The following is a 19,321-nucleotide window of genomic DNA, read 5'->3' on the forward strand; positions in this document are numbered from 1 at the left end:
TGCAATGATCCTCTCACACTCATGTTTCTTTACATTGTAACTTTAAAGAGAACAGGTCATACAACAGTTTGCCATTGGATTTTTGCACAAATATGGTCATATATATATATATATGTAAACAAACAAAAAAAAAGAAATGCTGTTTTGATTTGTGAGGGGTTGTAACAAATCTAACATGCTCAGTGTGTATTACGGAGGAGCACTACTCTGAATAAGAGCAGAGCTGCTGAGTACCAGGAAGTGTTGATGTAGCATCAGCATTTCTGTTATCTGTGTCTCCCAGAGAGCCCTGTAATTCACCCATCCTCCTCTACTCCACTGTATGAGCACACTGACAACTCTGGGGGTTTTTTGGGGGGGTATCTGTGTTTCTTCAGTGGTCATGTGCCTTGCAAAGCAATAGGCAATGGTATGTCCAATGATTGTCCCGCCTATTACATTTGGTTTGTAGAATGAGGAGTAACATGATAGGTAACTCTGCATCCTTAACAGATTGGTACTTAAAAGTATCCATATACCAGCCTTCCTTTGATAGCAAAGGAAATATGATGATTTTGTGTTTCTGAGGTTCCACACTTTCATTGGTTTTGAGTGTTTGATTTTCACACAAAATAAGTATCAGTTCTCCACTAACAAGAGCCTAGTGGTTTTAGTCCTGTCTTTTTAGGGATACACCTTAACACATTAATTTCATTAAGGTGCGCATAGAGATACCTGGTCCTGCTTGGGGTTTCAGTACCCTTTGAAAACGGACAGAGAATTTTCCTCCTACTGCCATATCTAAACCATTCAAACACACATCCATCTGTATGCGCGCACACACACCCACCCCTCAAATGCAAATACTTTGTATAACCATCCAAAGGTTACCATCATGATTGCTACACTCTCTGTAAACAGAGATCCAGAGGAAAAAGTGCTCTGGCAATACGAATAAATAAGTGAGAAGTTATTTTTTAATTTCTCATCACTCATTTTGCAACAAATTTCCAGTTGTTCATGGGCTGCATCCTTGTAGATGGAAGAGAATCGTGCTTCTCAACATTGAAAAGCATCCCCTGCACAGTGGCACAGTTTTGTTTGACAAGGTACATGGTTTTATAACCAGAGTCTAGTCCTATGGCAGGGGAATATGCACCCTAGTTTGATCCAATTACAAAAATCTACTATTGCAAAAATCTGCAAAGAACTCAGCTCCTTAAGCATGACCAGGCAGCCCAGGAGTTAACAACTAGTTTTTAAAATATCAGTCCTGTGAGGAAATTCAACATTAAAATGACAAAATTAAGTAATAAGAGGTACATATAGAACAAAAATTGATTTCTACAATGAATGTCCCCCACAAGTAACCACTTTATGGGGGCAAGGGAATGCAGCTCTACACTGAAACAACAGGAGAGGCTTACAGCATTATAGAGAGCCATGACACAGGCAGAGGCACACATTTCCCTCTTCTCTAGACCACAGTAAATCCTGGGCGTCTTCAGCCAAGTAATTCCATTTCTCTGCTGTCCCTTTCTCTGGACCATTGCCCATGATTTCTTTAGCCTGGCAAATCTCTGGGACAAGGGTTGTCTATTATGACATGTTTGGATTGTAGCGATTCCAGTGGGGCTGAATGAGATCTCTACACACTAACAAGTACAAATGAATAACAACAGAACAAGGACATTTTCTTTTCTTAAAGAATCTGAAATCCCCTCTTCTATTCCTAGGCACTTTGGAGTGCTTAATGAGCATACGAGAAAAAGCCACAAAAGGACATCGTTTTGAAAGCAAATGCTTGCTTGCAATTTTGTATGGGTAAGCGAACCATTTTTTCATGCACAAGTCCAGTAAGTAAAGACCTGGCTACTTCATATTTGAAAGCAAATCTTTCTGAACATGCACAAAGCCTGTCAGCCTGAAAAATTGCAGCAAACTGGCTGGCAGAAAACAAAAAGCCCACAGACAATTGTTGAAGGAGACTAGTAGAGGACAGATGCAAAGGGCTTTCATAGAAGTGTTGGGATCAGGGACTTGGGGGGGATACAGATAACTTCAGATAGGTGATTAAGAATCTGCATGGCAAAAAGATGATTCAACAGTATTCTCATAAAACATTGCAAAGTTTATAAAACTGTGCCAACTGACAAAATGGGATTTCTTTCTTTTTTAGGCTTTAGGATATCATTTTGGTTTCTCTGGCTTCTCTGGCACTGCAGTTCTCTAATGGACCCACTGGGAGTAAACGCAGAGCTGAGTGCTTTACCTCTTGGGGTGATTTGCTGTTGCAATGCCCATGAGAAGCTGATACTGAAACCATCAAACAGGATGAGAAAACCACGATCAAAATGCCCAGTGCCTGTATCGCCCAGTGATTTACATCTAACATTCCAAAGAAGCAGAAAGACAGTTCACTGAAGAAAGGAGATGGATGGATGGTTATGAGACATGGGACACACTTCACTAGATCTGATGCTCATCTGGAGGCCCTCTTTCTGTGTGTAAATCAGCCCTGATGACAGCCCTTGCTTCCTTTTTATTAAGATATAAACAGTGCAAAGAAAAAACAATTTTTCCAGCTCATATGGAGGCAAATAGAAACCAATGCTAACAGAGGAAAGTAAAAGTTTCTAGGGTGCTTATCTGCCTGGCGTTGATTTCCAACACTGATTCCCAACAAACTATAAATTTGCATCAGTTCTGTCCTCAGGAACACGACGCTGAATTGGAAGAAAATAATTTAATGTACCATTTCCTCTTAGCCAAGATTATACATCCCACAGGATCCTCCACTCTGCACCCTCCTAATTGGACAGTCCACAGTCTGCCTTTATACATGGCACATGGAATTCCTCCAGAATTCCTTCTGAAGTCAGCTGAAGAAAAATACCTGAGGAAAAGTACCTATGAGTGATTCTCATGATCCTCATCCTTTAAGCAGAACTTCATTTGGGTCTTTCTGACTTTTACACCCCACTGTAACAATTCAAACGTCAGGAGCCCAAAAATAGTTTGGGCTTTGTTTTTATTGCCTTACATAATGTTATTTACATTCTCACACACACTGACTGTCAGTTGGAGTTACAGAACTAGCTGCTGTTTGCTCCTTTAAATATTTGCCCAGAGCTGACAGTCGAAAGCTTCATTTTGAACAACTGCAATAGTAATAGCAAAACCAGCAGTAGCAGCACCAAATTCTGCATCAGCAATGAATGCTATTTCCTTTGTTTCCTTCAGCAGCATTTTCTGCTGTGCAGCACTAAATGCTTCAACTGAGAGCACTGTAGTCCTGTGAGTGTGTCGACACACCCTCTGTGAGAGTTCCCAAAAGTGGCATATACCACAGGTTATACTTAAAGCAAAAATTATCTCAATCTAAGCTTTGCACCCACCTACCTAATTAAATTAGAAATATCAGATCATTGGGAAGAAAGCTTTTGTCACCGTTCTATTTATTTTAATAAGTTATCATTATTATAGCTACCAACCATACTTCAGAGGGCAGTTATTAAAAGTTAGATTGGTATCCCAGTGACCTTATCATCTAAATTAGAGAAAGCACATCAGCAGATGGCAGGCACATAAAGATGTGGACAAAGGGAAAAGATTGTGAATAGAGATGCTTTTGTCACATACACATTACATGAAGTTTTGTTGTTTCTCTTTTGTCTCTGCAACAGTAAGTATAAAATGACCATAAATGTAATGTCAACATTTTTAATCACACTCAACATATAAATTGTATCTTCATCTACCACAAAACTGGCATAATGCTGCTGTACTCAATAGAGTTACACTGACATTCACCTTTTGACTCTTGAGTATTTCCAAATTTCATTTGGACTGACTGTGCCCCTAGTGAAGTTACGAGGAATAATTTTGTTGGATTATTTTTTTTCAAATAGAAGGAATTGAGGTCAAAGAAGAAATTTTTCTTCTATTATCTTTTTTGCCTTGCAATCTTCTTAACACTACCTACACTATATTATTGTGGAGTTTGAGGCTGAGTTTAATTCTTTTTCTTTTTTTGTCTAATTCCAGTTGCAGCAGGTTGTGTTGGTTGGTGAGCAAGAGACAAAAAAAAGTCCAGTTAAATTTATTGCTAGAAACCAGAAAAACACTAAATATGGATCTCAGAAATTCTATCGCTTCTAGGGATGAGAATCAATTTTTAGAAAGAAAAGCTAGAATCAATTTCCTCAGCTTTTAGAGGAGAAAGGACCTGCGATGCAGAGGGAGGCAGGTTCACACAGCTAGGGGGTGCGATGGCAACTCCCAATGCAGCTTTGTGGAGGATCCTTTTATGCTAAAGTCACAGGCCTCTTAAAAACAGATGGTAAAGCTCTTAGAATTAAAAATACATACTTTGTGTGGAAAAATACGAATTAGGGATTTTTTTTCCTTTTCTTTTCCAGACAGTGTGGTTAGTAACCTGAGGAGACTGGTTATTTCCTCCCCAGGCATATGTGATCCCAAAACATGCTATTTTACCTGCAGTGGAGGGTGCTGTCCCAAGAGACTCTGAAAGCACTGCCTAACTTAGAAATGTAATAAAATTCTAAAACCTGAAGTTTTGCTGAATCTTTCTTTACCCCTTTCATATGGTTTCATTGCATATGCTTTCTTCATCAATGCTGCTTTAACACTTGCTTTATATATTAGTTCTTAAACAGCTGCTTTTGACTTTGATTTATCTATCACCTTAGCACCAGATACAGCTATTTCTATTTAACTTAACTGTGTAAATAATCTATTTTTTAAAACTTTTTCTTTCCTTCAGTGTGCACATTTCTTCCTCTGACTACACCACCTGTCCCTACCACAGGTGCCTGCATTCACCCAGGACAAAATAAAGAGCTTGTTCCTTTCTCCAATTCTCATATTTGAAATCTTTCCCACAGTGATCATCTACTTTGTCAGTTCTGTTAAACAGCATGTTCAGACCATCCAAAATGGAAAGTAAGACCTGTGCCAGTCACCCTTCACTGTCTGTCTGCCCCAAAGACTGAGAGTTCAAGAAGTCAGAAGTGGCACCATCTCCTATCCAGTTTATGTACATATTCTCACCAGTCAGCCTTGCAGGCACATGGGATAGTGACCACCTGGCACCACCTCCCACAGGAGACACCATGTTAACACTGGGCTTCCTGCTTTACACAGGGAACAAGTGGGACCTGTCTCCTGCTGAGACTTTTGGGGAGAAAAAGAAGCCTTGCGTATGACAGGACTACCTGTTTCCAATGTGTTTGGCATTCAAAGGAGTTTGCTTCAAATACGGCAGTTAGCATGTCTTCCTGCACCTGCATTTTCAAGCCAGTCACTGGAAAGGTTTATACAATGATGGTGAATTCTAAAGCAAATAAATACACTTGAGGAGTTGCTCAAAGTTGAATTTGGGGCTGCCCCGCCACCCCTCCACGGGAGGAGTCTGATGTTGCCCCATAGTGGTGACAACCACAGCAGAGGGCTTTACAGCAAAACCCACCACCACTCATAGTTTTGGTTTTGCTTTGTATCACACAAAAGGGCAGCCCTTGAGCCTCCACTCAGACTGAGAGAGACAAGTCAGTCGCACACTCTGCATGAGCCAGGATTTGATCCCTTCATGCTCATGAACACACAACGGTACCCCATCCCAGCAGGGACACGTGCCAGTGACAGCAGAGGGCTCTCAGGTGATGTAAACTGATTTCAGGAGCGTGTTGGGGGCGAAACCCTCAATCCAGTCTGTGAGCATAGCAGCTGAAAGAAGGGGGAAAAATCTAAAGAAACAAAACAGTAATTGAACAGATGTAAGCAAAACTCATTGAAGGAACTGGAACTAAAATGTAGCAGGAGCTAAGGTCTGAGCAGCAGCCAGGAATATGCCTTCTCAGATGAAGGATGGAGGCAGGCATGAACACTCCTGTACACCTTCCAGGAGGGACAGACAAGAGCCAGCTCAGACCTGGAAACTCTGCCAAAGAGCTGGTAGATAAAGGTTTGGGCTCAGTATCTCACTAATGCAGCTCTACAACTTGCAGAGCAGAGCTGGCTTCCTTTTGGCTGCTTTGCAGAGTGGACAGAGAAGCTCATGGCTGTCTGCACCCATCTGTGTAGACATGCCTTAAGAGCCCTACTAAAGCTTTGCCCATCAACACCAGCTGATAAGCCTGTCCTAAATTTAGGGTATTAAAACAATTTGGCAGAATAAGTAAAACTATGAGGCACCAACACAGATTCTGTATCAAAATTGTGGAAGCACCTCCAGTTTATGACATGTTAAATTACAGGCTAAATTTTCAAATTAGCTTTAAAGTCTCAGGGGAACAAATTCTGACAAGAAAAATAAACAAACAGAAAAACAGATTGCCAGAACTAAAGAAAACTTCAGCAGTGACATTCAACAGCCCTGGGAGAGCAGTGTTACAATGACTACTGACAGCCAAGTAATAATACCTCACCCTCAAAACCACAGCAAACAGCACTCGTGTTTCTGCCCAGGCTGTTCAGGAGTAGGGGGATAAGACCTGAATATCCTCAGGTCCCTGTGCTTCCATTACTCTAAAACATGAACTGCAATAGGAGAACAAGATGTAATCTGTGTCAAAATATTCTCCAACATTGTTATTGAAATTCACCATCTATTCTTTCCTTGGTTTTCCCCCCCCCCTTTTTTTTTATGGCTCTCTCTCACTGTGCAAGCAACCAGAACAAGCAACCAGAATGTCTTTAATAGGTATGATTTTATGCCTCCCCTCTCAGTTCTGCTACTGACCTGCGCTCACAGGGAAGGTCTGGAAGGAGCAATGAGAGCTGCATGTTGTGCTGTGCAGGAACCCATAGCATTCAATGCTGAGCAGTCAGAGAATCAAGCTACCTGCCGCCCGCTGGATGCTGAAGACATGGCTCTAGGCACGCACACGCATGACCAGCCAAGAATCAGACCTTAGTATAGACTTGGCAAATTGTGCAAAAGCTAAATGACAGCTGAAGTAAGACTTCAGATTATCTGATAACAGCGCAGTCAACCATACGGAGGGCTTGACATGTAAATATTATTCATGTGCAGGTTCCAGTGAAGTCAGCAGAACTAATTTGCATGCAAACATGCTGTGGTGACTTCAGTCTCAAACCTAAACCATGGTGTTTCCTGCATTTCTTCCTGTGAGTATCAGCATTCCTCCTTCACTATCCCTGCCTAAAATCCAATTACTGCCAATTATCCGTACCTACAGATGTATGCACCCTATATATTTTGGCACCGCGTAGATGTTGCTTGTAGAGAAGGATTAAATCACTTAAATCAGTATTTCAATATCTTGAACCAGCAATCAATAGGGAAAATAAAAGAACAGGAAAAAGCAAATCTCTTTCCACCTCTAAGAGTGTTACAAGGATCAGCAGTTATCACGTTAGCTAAAATTCCTCCCACGCTTCTTTAACCTTGTCTTAACTTCCACCAAGCTTTTACAGTTGAACGCCCAGGTTTGCACCTCCCTTTTTCCTTGGGGAATAAATAAGACTAAATCAGTTTTATTGTTGTTACATTGAGACAGTTTATATATTTACCACTACTCCCTTTTTATTTCCAAAGAGAACTGCAAACAGTTTAAAACTAAGCCTGTGATCAAGGGAAGTAAGAATTGTATAGCTCAAGCACCCTGAGGTATGCCCAACTCTAAGGGAAGGGAGGGTGCACCTTTGGTGAGGTGATATTTCTCTGCTCCAGGGTGGACAGGCTGGTGCCACAAAGGGTGGTGAGGTGCAGAGAATGGCTACCTGTTGGCTGAATTATTCCCTCTCCACAGTACCACAGACACACTTCTAGAAACACCTAGCAAAGTCTGTCTCTCTCCAGTGATTACAGAGAGACCCCGCAATGAGTGGGTTCCTAATCACTTAATTAAGTGAATGGTCAAATGAAGTTAATTAGGCAATATGAATATAGGCCCAGAACCGCTTTTAGAAGTACCCATCTCAGCAAAACCAAGAGTCTCAGGCACTTTTCCATGCTGTTACTTGCGAAGCATGAACTACTTGTGTATTTAGTATCTGAAGAAGGACTTGTATTTTTCTGGGTTTTCCCAGAGAAATCTTTTCTCCCTAAGAGTTATAAGGAGGAAAAATGAGAAGCATGTGGATTTAAAACAAAGGTACTCAGGCTTCTTTTCTGGAGTCCAGCTAAAATCTGATTTCCTGAATGGCTGGGTCTGACCCTCCACGTGCTCGCGCCACTGCCATTTAAATTCATCTCAACAGAGTGTGTAGGAAAGTAACTCAGGATAATTGTGCCTAATGGAAATACACATGCAAAAGCATAGATCTCTTTGCTCTGCTTGAGGGTCTGCCAGTAGAGCTTTCAGAGAGCACGATGATAATTCAGGCAAATTCAGTGTTAGAAATATATATGGAAGATGATGCAGCAACTGAGAATCCAAAAGCGAAATAAAGATTGCAATCTTGTTTATGCACGTCTACTTGCATTTATTAAGTTCATTTTTCTACCCAAAAATGAAGTTAATATTGTCAACCTTTTGCTTCACTAGGTGTTTGCTGGCCTATTAGCATGAGTAATTTTGACAATAGCCTTCAGTTCAGTATCAGTAACAGAATTCCTTTTTCTATATATGTCCTTAACGATTTAAATCCTTCTGCAGAAAAAAATCTCATTAAACTCAGAGAAGTTCTACGAATGGAAGAATTTCAGATGCAGAACTAAAACTTATTATCATATCACTATGAAAGAATTTGAGTTCTTGCAAAAAGTACTTAATAGTAGTCAGTCTGCAAAAAATCATGTTCTTTAGAATTAAAAAATAATCATTTTGTAGAGCTAATGCCTATACACTGTGCACATAGTCCAATACCATTCTAAATCGGGTAGTGGACTGTGTGCAAATACTAGTAAAAATGTTAACAAACGTGTAGTAACAACATAGCTGTGTAATGCAACAAATAAGACCAGTCTAAAGCACTGGTTTAGAAAAATAGATTATTCATTGGTTACAATTCCCGGCTCATTATCACCTGCATAAACACTCACTTATTCTGTTCACTCACATAAAAATTCACCAATTGCTAGTACACATTAGCTATTATCTCTTCTCTTTTCCATTTGGGAACCAATCAACTCCTACTAAGAATTAAGTTTATTTCTGACATAAAAATATGACTGAAATATTGCATATCTAATTAAAGTTTTAAACAGTTAATGTCATTAATATCTCAGTTTTTACTTCTGATTTTTTGCATAGTAACACATGCAAATTTAAATACTTAGATACATCTTTACCAAGCTTTCTAGACATATGACACTCACAATAAATTTTGAATACTTCTATGTAAAGGACACTTTGCCCCACAGGTAGCATAAGTGTAGACTGCTGTAATATTCACAGCACGTATAAAGGTAATAGTTGAATCTCAGTACTTTGACAGCACATTGTTTCAAGTACGTAATCTAGACTTTCCATACAAAATCTCCCACTGAACAAATAAAACACTTCTCCAGGGAACCCAGGATATGAAAATCTCTGTGACTCTCTTTACATTCAGAGCTTATAAATCAAGGATTCTTCAGTTTGCAAAAAATTCAATAAACGTTTAAGAAAAATTTCATCTGACACTGTAACAGTAATGGGGACTACAAGAACAGTACCAAATTTCTCATTATATTTATATAAGCTGGTTCATTACAAAAGAAAATATTATTATAATGTTTGCCTTTATAACTTCTTTTTTGCTTGAATTGATTAAAGAAAGCACTGCAAGTACATCTATGATTCTTAGGGAGACTAAATCAGAAGGAAAATACTTTAAATGTGGCCTTTGTGAACAGCTTAATTTTCTTTGATGTAGTGGGCTTGCCATACCATAAATACTAAAGTGGATGTGAACCCCAGTGTTTTGCTGCCAGAGTAGTGTCTTAGCTCAGGGACAAAAGACAGCAACTAAACTTAGACCAATTCCATTCAAGTGGAAGCAGATTGCAACAACAGATTTTCCTGAAGCCATCAGAAACCATCCCAACCATGTTTTTATGTTAAGGGCTGAAGGTTGAAGAATACTGGCTTCCTTCTCCTAGTCCATATGCTCCAAGTTTTCCCGTTCCCCATGGTGGGGAGCAGTACAGTATATCTGAACTTCAGCGATGCAATTACTTATGTACAACTTTTGCCAAGAGAATCCCCTTGCTTCAGAGGTCTCTGTCTGAAGCAAAGAAAGAAATATTTCTTTGAGATGGTGCTAAAGATGGCTTTTGCCAATATCAGCAGTTAAAATGTATGTTATACACAACAAGTCTCTATATCACAAAATATCCTATAACTTGGAAAGATTAGTGGCATCTGGTCTCAAGAGAATCAAGCATGAAGCAGTGGGTGAGGAAGGTCAGAGTTAGAGCTGGGTGAGGGAAGGAAATGCCAGAACTTCTTCGTATGCTGTTTTTAGCTTTAACCACCACAGTAACTCCGCCACCTACACAAGCACTAACATTTCCCACCCCAACACCATACTACTTTCCCCGACCACTACCAAAATCAACCTGTTAACTTGACAGCTCAGCAGTCTGAGGAAGAATTAACTCACCCTGTTTGACCTCTGAACGCCTACTCACCCTTCTTGTTTAGTTTTACAATGTTGGTTTTTTTTTTCTCACAGCTGTGGTAAAACCCACAGAAGGAAAAATAGTTTTACACATAACACATTGGAGACTTTCAATCATAAGATTTCATCCTAACATAAATATACAGGTTAATACATCTAGTTATATGAAGATTAATCTCCCTTACTGATGCCAGGTCTGTGGTGTTCTTAGTACTACTTATGTTCCAGCTGTGTTATTTAAAGCTCTTATCCACAACTTTAATATTTGCATTAGACTTCCTGAAAAATTTTCAGTTTCTTCACGATTCAGTGCTCTCTGCTTACTCTTGCCTGAACTATCTTTCTTCTCTGAGTCTCAACCTCTCTTATCAGCTTCCAGCCTCTTTCCTCTTTTATTAGAATTTAGCACCATGTTGATGCTTACAGGTTTTTCTGTAAATTTAGCAATTGCTTTTATAGTCATAGGTGAATAACTGCTTTATTAACTGGAATATAAAACAGTTTAATATGCAATTACATGTTGCAATAAACATTAGTGAAGTATTTCAGGGGTTTCCTGATGTTTAATGATATACACTGTCAAGCATATTAGGAACACAGGATTGGCAACATTGTTAGTACAGACTTTGCTTTAGATTATTGGTCAAAACTCTACAGATTTATTTAGAGAGCCTTCGGATTCATTATATTTCTCTGTACACCCAGTCAGTTCTGAGTGTCTAGGGTCCATGGGTGGATATGTAATAAAGATAAAGAAAATACTGAGAGCACACATCAGGGATTTTAAGCTTGAACCTATTACGGTTTTTAACTTAAAGAAGCTCTGGGCCATGTCCAGAGAGAGCACTGCTCTTTCTTTTTCTTCCCTGTGAGCACCTGGACAAGAGTAAGCATGCTTGAAAGGCATGGGGAAAAATATGAAATGGGGGGAAAAGAGCACTGAAAGAAGTGATCAGTTGAGACTTAAGGGTAAAGACCATGATAAATTTAGAGTCCAAAATATCTAGATAACCAGTGAAGAAACTGCACCCATGGGGTTCTTGAAAGAGACTCCCAAACTCAATTCTAGAAACAACAAAAGGATCTCTGTCAGCAGAATTAGCAATAAGGCTGTGGGATAGACAACAAACAAAATAATACACACCCGAACTGCAACAACTGTGTGTACAGCAGAGGATGAGGATGAATGTTTCTACAGCTAGCTCTGTATGCCTGCTCTTCCCAGGTAGTCAAACCTGGTTCTCAGGAGTTTCCTGGCTGACAGTAGATTAAGAAAGACTCAAGAGGCTTCTGTGAATACGTGATTGTACAAATCTTGGAAAACAGATAGTTAAACATTCTGCACCCATCTTCAGTAAGACATGATCAAAACATTTGCCTCAGAATTTATATGTTCCTTTTATTTTTGATGGATATCTATTCTCTTTGAATAGACATTTCTACATGAAGACTTCAAATCACTTTCCATGCATTCATTTAACAACTGCCACACAAAAATAACCCCAACATTTTTTAAAATTATGTTTTTAATTTGGTCTGTACTGCAGGGAAAAAATGCCTTTGGTTATAGCTTGAGAATTTAGTAATATATGTTTTGACAGGTATTGATGTGTTTCAAATCCAGATTTCTGATCTCATGTCCTACTACATCATCCACTGTCAGGATGAGCTTTCTGATTTTGCTATTGCTTCTTAAAGCAAAATCTGTCCCAAAAAGAGTGATTTTTGAAAGCTTTCTGAACACATGGGCAGGTTAACTGTTGACCTAAAATGTACATGTGTGCACACACACACAGGGGAGAGAGATAAAAACGAGAGGGGAGGAAATGGGAGGGAGGGAAGAATATTGCTTTTTAAGAGCTCCCTAGAAACATTCCTCTGAAACACTTAAAAGCACTAAAGGACTAAAGATTCCTATGCATGTACCATATACAACGGAAATAATGCCTTGACCCATCCCACTGAGTACGCTGTAATTAACCAAGCCAGTTAGTAAAAAAAGAGATTAAAAAGCCATAAGAGAGTGTTCCAGTAATTACATTCTTAGCAGCTTTTGAGGGATACTAAGAGACTAAGTCCCTTGGAAATGTTAATAATGGCATAGACGGTAATGGATTAATATTTTTCCTTTGTATTAGGAAGAAATTATAGCTTATAGCCTATGCTTTTTTAGACATATTTTATGAGACTAAGTGAAACATTAAAAAAATCATATGCAATTATTCATTGTTCATAGTCCACCAGATACACTCAGGACGACTGACCTGTGGAGACTTATTGGGCAATAATCTTTGTAAAATGCTCAGACAGGTGGCTAAAAACACAAGTGCTGCACTTAGTGCAGTAGCTACACAAAGTAGCTACAAAAAGCTACATCCAGAATGGTATACTTTTTATTTGAAAACTAAGTCACTTAGACAGGAAGCTTGTGCCCTCCTTGACAAGGTCTGGATGTTTCACTGTGTAATGCCACAACAGATCATCAAGGCTGTTACCCACCATGTATCATCTACATGGTTTTACATCAAACTAAAATCCTGCCCTTTCTATGGAGTACAAAAAATTAAGAAGAAATGAAGCCCAAAAGGTAGCAAACACTTAGAAATTGCTACACTCCCTAATTACAGCACAGTGTCCAGTACAAGTGGCTCACTTCAGACTCTATGGTCTCAGTGTAAATACTGTGCTAATGGCTGCAGTTTGTTGCCAGGATCCTGGTTTGTTATTTTAGGTCTACTCACAGTAGGCTCAGTCCAACAACTCATTCTCCTTCATCGAATACTGACATACCCTTCTCCTGGGGAAACCACCAAATGCTGTGGCAGCACCTGACAGGAAAGTGGCTCCCTGGCAATGCCTGCCCACCCTGGGAGCCACAGAGCGAATGCTGTTATATATCACAGAGCTGCTGCACAAACATGCTAATGGAGCATCAGGGAGCTGCTTCCCTCTAATCTTCTGTGTCTTTTGAACCCCTGGTCATTTTTGTTTAATCTTCAAAAAATATTCAGAGATGTGGGCACAATCATTTAATAAACTAAACACCATCCTGGATGAAAGCAAATTGGAACTGACATTTGCAAAAATAGTTTGTGATCACTGAGGTAAGCGAGGAACAGGAGCGGTATTAAATCAAATTGCAGCAATGCACAGCAGGTGTGGGATGTGCCTCCAATAGTCTCTATTATGAAAACAAGACAGAATTCATTGGGTGAAGGTTGTGTTAAGGCGATGCAGGGTTTTTCTTCATGCCTCTTCATCTCCTATCAAATGCTTATCAAGTACGTATTAACTTTCAGAACTTCTGTGAAATGAGCAACCTCTGACAAGCTCCTGAGCGATAGCTCTCCATTTCATAGCAACCACTAACATAAGTGGCACATGTGTTTGTACGGTGACAAACGTCAGGAAGAACAACCAACTCTGATCTGCTGTGGGATCCCACCAAGCAGCAGAAGAAAGAGATCAAGAGGGTGGGGTGGAGGCCTTTTAGCAGCCAGTGACAATCTTGTTGTGCGTTATACTGCAGAGCACCAAAGAGTGACAGGCTGTGTGCCAGAGCTGCTGTCTGCCGCACCACTCACACCACTTTTGTGCTGCCACAAACTGCACGTATGGAGTTACATAGCCCCAAAAATTCTGATGCTACCGGTGACAGAGGGTGAGTGTGCAATGCAAATCTGATTTGACTAAGGCCTTCTCAAGACACAGCCCGTACATAAACAATCTGCTTATCCATTTCTCAGTGGCTTAGAGCACATTTTTGCATGTAACACTTGTGCTTAGTGCCTGGTTTCATTTATATCCCTCACAGGAATGCGAAAAATAGTGGTTTTGTTTCTCCCTAAGGGCCACTGAAAATTCTGATACACATTTATGCTGCTTTTAAATCCTAGAGCTGTACTTTTTCACTACAAAAAAAGTTAACTTAATGGAGAGAAGGGTAAAAGTGACAAAAATAACCACTCTCTGTTTCCTGGATTATTTGATTCCTCCTCAGCTAAATAATTAATAACACAAAAACCAGACTGTTACCATCCATAGGGTGTCTTCAGACTGGCTGATTGGCTTTCAAGGAATATTTATCTTCATTAGTATATTTATTAGTAGCTCCTGGGTTTATATTACCCCCTCCTTTACTGTATTCATTTAATAACTATTAATGCTAGATACATTAGCATCAACATGAAAATCTAGATGAAATTCTTGTTTATCTTAAATAGCGTCTGTCTTTCTTAGTATGCAGACCTAGCAATTGATAACATTATTCTCACCAGAACCGAAAATGTGCTCAGAATACATGTAGTCAGAAGCATTTTCAGTACATGACAGCAGTTATGGGCAAGACTAATCCCATTTCCCTTCTCAAAACTCAGTGAACAAGGGAGTCCCATTATCTTTAGCATCTCTGTGACACTATAAAAGAACATTTCTAGCTCAAGTCTGTACACTAAACATAACCTGTATTTGAAATTAATTCCTTGCATGCTTCATACAATAGAAGCACCTTTCTCAGTTGCTATGAAACTGTCGAAGTCAAGGAAAGAGAACAAACCTTCAAAAGCTGCGTGTCTTGGGAACACTATCCGTACGGAGCCCATTATTTAGGTTTTAGAAAATACATTAAAATCACTGCTTTCATAAAAGGACACTGGTTTTGCATCATTATGCACACAACAGCTAGAGAAAAATAGTGTACACTCCTCCTGCTCTGTCTCTGCAGCAGGATTAACTCCTGGTTTGTACAGCTAGACAACATACCAGCTGTTGTGTGTTGCATAGCACTATCCGCCGCTCTTTTCCAGTATTTCTGCATGTCTTGGTGTGCTCATCACACATAGATCCACTTTTGACTCAGACTTAAAGAAAAAGGGCTGTGAGTGTCCAAAAGCCTGTCTGGGTTTTTTTGTTTGTTTGCTTGTTTTCCCAGAAATGGCACTTGAGCCACTTCAAATCCACAGTGGCAGCAAGCTCCCATAGAAATTAAGGGAAAATGGAGACTTGTTGAAATCCTGTTTCACTTGAGTACTTCTGATGTTTGATATCCTAGCCATCTGAGCAATCCTACCCATTCAGACCACTCTGAAATTTGCAGGAGGCAGGTGCTTAAAGCCTTTCAATAACTGTGACAGCAGGGCCTTTGTAATCTTGATGGCCAAAGGGTATGAACAAACCAGGGGTTTCATGCAGGTAATACTTTATATTATTCAAAAACAGAAGGGATTCAGTCAAACAGTTTCTTTTTACCTTCCAGCTAGGTCGACCATGGTCTTGGAAAATAGCCTTATCTAAATATATTAAGTCTTTACTTCAGTATCAAGGTGGAACAGCAACGTAGAGATTCTCTCACCCATTTATCCAACAGCAGCCAAGACTAAACACCAGCAGAAGATCATTTCTTACATCTCTGATGCATGTTATTACACATCATGAAATCGGCCAAATAACAATGACATAGAGCTTAAATGAAATCCTAATGACAGTATATTATCATTCTTGTTTTGTCTCCTGCCCACGCTCAAATAAGAATGACAGCTTTAAAAATTCATGGAGCTTTAAGTGATGTGGAGGTGCTACAAAAGACTTTGGTGACTGTAAGCTTGAAACAGTGAAAGTAGGAACTTGCTAAAGGTGTTTATGTCAGCTTTTTTAAAGTCTGCCAAGAATAACACACTAAGGACACCAAATAACACATGTACCAAATAAAAAAGCATCTTGAGACATTTCTCAAATTCCCAAAAATTTTTTAAAACAGAAATATATCTAATTTTGCATGTTGTGGAGCAAATATAAACCGAACAAGTGATATGACCTCAGAGGAAAGAATTAAGGGAGAAAAAAAGATAAACTATTATTGCAGTTGCTCAATAGGCGACAACAATTGCTTTCCCATCATAGCTACATAGAGAAACACCTGGTTTTGAACTGAAGCCATAAAGCTACAAAAGACTAGATATATTAAACTTAGTATAATTGCCTTGAAATCTTATTTTCTCCAACCTGAAGGTAGTCATTTTGTTCTCACTATTTTTAATTCCTAAATGTGATTTATAAACAGTTTATATTATCCTAATCTGTCCCTGCTGCGTTGCAGCAATGGCATGCATACACCAAAATTTTAATGAAGCACTAACTACAAACTGTAAACCTTCAACAGTCATTAGGTTTGGATTTGGGGATGTTTGCACAGTAGTCAATTCAGATAAAATTCAATTGTATGGTAACAGCCCATAAAAAGCTTATGCATCACTGAATCTCTCAGGTACACCTGGGTCTTAATGGGATAAAATTCATCTCTGTGTACAACATCCTTAAATCATACATTGGTTCCACTACCTTGGTTTGCCTGGGGGCATAGGATGGTGTATAGGTCCATACACAGTCTCTACAGAAGGGAATACAATCTCCCTTAAGACACGCTAAGAACATGTACATTTGAAGCAGAAGAAAACTGACATCACATCTGTGCTTTGGTGACACATAATGACTTCTGTGTAAGCAGAGGCTGGGATGGGAATGCTGTGGATGCATAATGGTCTCAGCAACAAAGCACACCAGCCACATAGTTGCAAGAAGCACACCAGAACCGGGCACGCCAGCCAAAATGCCACAGCTCTACTACAAACACCCAAGCCAGCAAAGTCAAGCAGTCAGGCTTTCTCAGATGTGTGTGCTCACTGTTGCGTGACATACCCTAAAATATTGCATTGCTACAAAAAATACTACTACTAGAAAATTAAAACATAAAAGAAAAACATCTCTTTGGTTTTTTTACTCACCAAAATACAGTTTGAGGTATAAAGTACTTTCTGACATATAAAATGGAAAATAGAAAAATAAAAAAATATACTATTGCATTTCTACTCAATATTTTAGAAGAAAATGCTAACTCAACATCTCAAAAATATTCCAGATTTTTCTATTCCTCTGTGGAGTTTCCAAATCTCTGTGATAGAACAGCACCTGTTCTTCTCTGGCAACTGCTTCCCAGTTACAACAAATACACAGCAAAGTTTTCCTATAGTGTACATAGTCCTAGACAGTTATGCATTCCTTTAAGATCCCTCAGTATAGCAGCATGTCTTCTCAGTCACCCAGACCCACTCCATACTACATCCAAAACCTGTCCTTGGACTGATCTAATTGTTCAGTCCATGTCATTTGGCTGCACACAAACTCAAAGGCCAACTTTGAAGACATTTTTTTTGCTGCGCTGAAAGCTACAAAGAATTTAACAGGATTTAAATTATGTACATATTAATATGCACATTAATAAGCATTAATATGTGCATCAATATGTACGTATTATGCACATAGTGTATTAAGGTCTGTATTTAACAAGAAAAGGAGTTCATAAACAAGCTGAATTTCTTATGAAGATTTTAACTTTTTTTTTTTCATTTTAACTTCAAAAAAAAATTATAACTTTTTAAAAGAAAATTGATGGGCTACATATTTCAAAAGAAAAAGATGTAGAATCAGTAAGAAGTTTTCAGGTCACTCTCCGGGTCACAATTATTAAAAATGCAAAAGCACCAAGAGGAGGACTTTCTGGTAGCAGTGTCAAATTCCTATGCAGTAGTATTATTCATTATTACTAACACAGCTAGACGTTACAAGTGCACTGTGACTAAGTTAATGTGAGGTTTAGATGCTTAATTAGATTTCCTTTTTTTGTATCATCAAGCAAACCAACTCACTTTATATTCCTGTAAGATAAATGGCATATGTTCCTCTTTTAGTAAACGTCACACTAGTCAGAATTTACAGTCTTTACTTAGAATTGTACCACCAGGTAGAATTGCAAAAATAATATTCACTACTCTGAAGAATAGCGCTCAAAATATGAACACCTGCACTTTTTAGCTTTCTCATTTTTAATAATATTTTGAAAATAATAGCTGTCCATTTTCAGGCTATTTGCACAGCTCCTGCCTGCAAAATTGTCAATTGTTTCAAGAAGAACAGATTATAGCCTGTCAAAAAGCCTGAAATTGAGCCACTGACAGCCTGAAAGCTATTCCACATTCTGAAAACATATTGCAATGCCTATACATTTTTCTTTGGCAGCTGGTTACTGGAAACTTAGCTGCAGCACAGATATGGAAATGCTACAGAGGTTGAATTCAAAAGTTATTTAGAGGAAGCATTAATTTCACAGGACTGGATGCCTAACTGAGGAAAAAGGTTCTTGTTTTATCCTTAGGACAATGTTGGTTTCATAAACAGACAGCCAAGTTTTATAATCACATATATCACTCCATTCCAGTCCTCGCCTTTTGCTTTGTCACCTGCAGGTAGCAATCATGCCTCTTTAACTATCAAAGTAAATGGCTAAAAAGGTTGAATGGCTTTCTGTAAGGGACTTTGTACAAGGGCATGTAGTGATAGAACAAGAAGTAATGACTTTAAACTGAAAGAAGGTAAATTTCCATTAGATATAAGGAAGAAATTCCTTACTCTCAGATTGGTGAAACAATGGAAAGGGTTGCCTAGAAAAGCTGTGGCTGCCCCATCCCTGGAAGTGTTCAAGGCCATGTTGGATGGAGCTTTGAGCAATCTGATCTAGTGGAAGGTGTCCCTGCCTATGGCAGGGTAGTTAGGATTAGGTGATCTTTAAGGTCCCTTCCAACCCAAACCATTCTATGATTCTATGCTCTTGCTCTGCACCCTACCTCAGTCTCACCATCTCAACACCCAAGGCCTAATTTAACACAAACACATGCCTCACATAGCTTTTACACTTGTG

This window comes from Calidris pugnax, unplaced genomic scaffold (assembly GCF_001431845.1).
Source record: "Calidris pugnax isolate Ruff unplaced genomic scaffold, ASM143184v1 scaffold24, whole genome shotgun sequence".
NCBI lineage: Eukaryota > Metazoa > Chordata > Aves > Charadriiformes > Scolopacidae > Calidris > Calidris pugnax.